This window comes from Salvelinus sp. IW2-2015, unplaced genomic scaffold, assembly GCF_002910315.2.
Source record: "Salvelinus sp. IW2-2015 unplaced genomic scaffold, ASM291031v2 Un_scaffold8479, whole genome shotgun sequence".
Taxonomy (NCBI): Eukaryota; Metazoa; Chordata; class Actinopteri; order Salmoniformes; family Salmonidae; genus Salvelinus; species Salvelinus sp. IW2-2015.
The window spans coordinates 5,370-9,428 of record NW_019949739.1 but is presented as its reverse complement, the minus strand read 5'-3'; the positions used below and the strand labels follow the sequence as shown (position 1 = coordinate 9,428).

At 47.7% G+C, this 4,059-nt stretch overlaps 1 pseudogene; it reads left to right on the top strand.

The window, feature by feature from the left end:
- The first annotated feature begins 2,137 nt into the window (after positions 1 to 2,137).
- LOC112079565 (E3 ubiquitin-protein ligase TRIM63 pseudogene) lies at positions 2,138 to 3,753 on the top strand (annotated as a pseudogene).
- Positions 3,754 to 4,059: the final 306 nt, after the last annotated feature.

Here is a 4,059-nt window from a genome sequence, read left to right as displayed (position 1 = left end):
TGGCCGGTCTGGATATCCATCTGGATAGATGGTTTTCTCTGTTCTCACAAGGTATAGTCCTTAAAGTTCTGAGTGGGTGGCCTAGGCGCTTCGTCTTAGGTGGTGTTGCTCTTTCTCTGTGTCTGTCTCGCCTTCTATTGCAGTCTGGTATAGTGACTGCTTTCTCCACTTGGTTTATTTTGATCTAGCCACTCTCCGGCCACAGCTGACGATTTATACCGCTGGGCTGGCCGTGACACCCGACCCTCCACGCGGTCTGAGGCACGGGTCCCACCCTTTGCTTGTTTGCAAGGCTCATTTCTGAGATATTAACCCCTTCTGGCCCCGCACATGCTTAGCAAACACCCCCGTCCCGCCCTCCCCTCTCTCTCTTTCTGTGGGAGGGGCTTAATCAAATAGACAACTGGCCAACAGGGTCCCGCCATAACAACATGTCTCGTCACCCACCACACCACAAGACACGACGATGGTCGTTCACATCTGTTTACATCTTTGATTGACCCCTTTTGCCTCTGGAGAAATAGGTCCACAATATGCATATCCCTTCTCATAGCCAGACATCAGGTATGTTATAATTAATCTCTCGTGGACAGACTACGTAAACATAAATCAAGCATCTGACCAAATGATGGAGATTTTAGTTTCTGGGTTAACGGAGATTACCGATAACATAAAATGTCCACATTCTGGCGTTATACAGAGAAATTGTAAACATGCTGGTTTCCTTGAAGATGCTCTAGCAGACTGTAAATCTAATCCATGGCTGACAGAAAGAAATGCAGATTTGACAGAGTAAACAACGTAGAAATAAAATGAACACAAGTTGTAGAATCCACATAGTTTGTAATAGAGCCGGTAGAATGTGCCATATTGCTGTACTATATGTCTACAGAGAAGAGTGACTAAGCTGGTAGTACACACTATAGAAATTGAATGACATGTCCTATCCTCTGCCAGGTTCCCCTCCCCCCTCTTCCTTTACCCTGGAACCCTGCATAGCCTAAAAAGACAGATTGGTGTGTGTGTGTGTGTGTGTGTAGTGTGTGTGCGTGTGTGTGGTGTGTGTGTGGTGTGTGTGTGTGTGTGTGTGTGTGTGTGTGTGTGTGTGTGTTGCACAACTCTGGAAAGTTTGGGGGTTGTAAACATGGAGTTATGTGCCCTCATTGACACCCCAGCAGAACACGGTCGACCCAGCCCGGGCGACCACAGCAGCTTGTGCAACACTGTCCACATCACACACCACAACACAGAACATCCATGGTTACTCATTGTGCCCTCTGAAAACCAGCAACAACAAAATAACAGGTGTTGTACACAGGAGGCGTGTGCTCATGCACATGGGCTTGGTTGCAGGGGTGATATCCTAAATATTTCCACCGTGGAGGGGTGTTGTGTCAGGTTGTGACACGTTGGAGGTGTAGGGGGACTTTAGCCACGTGGGTGTAATCATGTCAACATGCTGGATATGGCTTAGAAAAGGAGAATGGGGCCTATCGGTCTGTAGTTTAGGACAGTCACACAGTATACTGACTGTCATCTCTACCTGCACTGGTTCACAGGTACTGTAGTTTAGGACAGTCAACACAGTATACGACTGTCATCTCCACCTGCACTGGTTCACAGGTACTGTAGTTTAGGACAGTCACACAGTATACTGACTGTCATCTCTACCTGCACTGGTTCACAGGTACTGTAGTTTAGGACAGTCACACAGTATACTGACTGTCATCTCTACCTGCACTGGTTCACAGGTCCTGTAGTTTAGGACAGTCACACAGTATACTGACTGTCATTCTTACCTGCACTGGTTCACAGGTACTGTAGTTTAGGACAGTCACACAGTATACTGACTGTCATCTCTACCTGCACTGGTTCACAGATACTGTAGTTTAGGCAGCCACACAGTATACTGACTGTCATCTCTACCTGCACTGGTTCACAGGTACTGGTGTTTAGGACAGTCACACAGTATACTGACTGTCATCTCCACCTGCACTGGTCACCGGTACTGGTAGTTTAGGACAGTCACACAGTATACTGACTGTCATCTCTACCTGCACTGGTTCACAGGTACTGTAGTTTAGGACAGACACACAGTATACTGACTGTCATCTCTACCTGCACTGGGTTCACAGGCCAGGTGACGCACCAGCCCAGCCCCAGGGAGAGCCTGGAGAGCCAGCTGAGCTGCCCCATCTGCCTGGAGATGTTCCAGAAGCCCGTAGTCATCCTGCCCTGCCAACACAACCTGTGCCGCGGCTGCGCCAGCGACCTCTACGACTCCCGCAACCCTTACCACTACTCCGGGGGCATCTTCCGCTGCCCCACCTGCCGCTTCGAGGTCGTCCTGGACCGCCACGGCGTCTACGGKCTGCAGAGGAACCTGCTGGTGGAGAACATCATTGATATCTACAAGCAGCAGCCMGAGAGCGGCGGCAGAGAAGTAGGAGGTAACGTTGCAGACCCACCGCTGAAGGACAAAGACACCAAGGAGCCCATGTGTACGGAGCACGAGGACGAGCGCATCAATATTTACTGTGTGACCTGCCAGACGCCCACCTGCTCCATGTGCAAAGTGTTCGGCCAGCACAAGGACTGTGAGGTGTCACCCCTGCAGAGCATCTACGATACCCAGAAGGCCGAGCTGCGGAACGCCGTAGATCTCCTTGCGGCGGGTAACAGCTGTGTCCAGGCCGTGATGGCTCAGATGGAGGACACATGCAAGAGCATCGAGGAGAACAGCCAGCTTCAGAAGAGACGTCTGGGGGAGAGCTTCGACTTGCTCTATGCCATCCTGGAGGAACGTAAGGGCCAGCTCCTGGAAAAGATCACCCAGGAGGAGYAGAGGAAGCTGGGGTTGCTGAGGTCCCTGGTGGAGAGGTACACGGAGCAGCTCCAGGCTAGTATCAACCTAAAGGAGAAGGCGGCCCAGACCATGGAGAAGGGCAATGCAGCCGAGTTCCTGATTAGTGGGAAGGAGCTGATCGCGCAGGCCAAAGAGGCAGCTAAAGGCTCCAACTTAGAGAGGCCCGAGCCTGGGTTCGAGAACATGGAGCACCTTACACTGTGCACAGAAGACGTGGAGGTCATCTTGTACCAAATGGGCTTTGGACTGGGGGATGATGATGATGATGTGGTGACAGAGGAAGAAGAAGAGGAGGAGGAAGAAGAAGAGGAGMAAGAAGAGGAGGAATAGTAAAAACTCGAACTGAAGACTGTATTAGAAGTACTGTATTATTGCAGTTGAGGATAAGGATTGGTTTGATGAACAAGCTGCTTTTTAGAAAGACTAACTAGTTATTTATCAACTAGTTAGAACTAGGATATTCACTGTGGTGAATACACAATTTAGAGCTYAGGTGGAAAGTGCAATTCTGAAAAGTAGTTTTTTTCACTAACAAAATGCAATATTTTGTTCAGCCTTTTTCTTTTTTTATACTTTTGTATTTCTACGTGTTTATACGGTACTGTTTTTTGATATCTCCTGAAATAGATATCTCATGGAAATAACTGAGTTTACACTTGAATGCTTTTCACATAATGTACATTGCTCAAGTCTAGACCGACTAGATTGAAAAAATCAAAAAATATAGACAAGCATTATTCATGTTGTGTATATATATCATTGTCTGTCAAACTATTGAAAACTTGAATTGCTGCAAAATGCACTTAATTCACTTGGTGTTGTTTTTTAACACAACTGTAATATTTCTAATGTAATTGACACTTTAAAGAAATAAAGTGTTGAGGAAATACTGGTCTCGTCCTGTCAATATCCCACACACCTCACTGACGAGCAGTGCTTTATTTAGTGCTACACATTTACATGCCTCATGAATTTAGACTATAGCCTTACTTAGTGTTCTTGCTAGTGAAAAAGAGGGTCTATTTTTACAGGGCTAGAATGGGAGAGGTGGTGAAGGGCCTTAAAGGTCTGGAATAGATCAGTGTAGCAGGGTGGGTAGAGGAGTGGGGGGTCTCATGTTTCCCTCCTGACCTAGCCTCTTCTCCACTTGTCTTGATCATTCCAGTTGCTGTCTGACTGTCTGGTATGCCTAC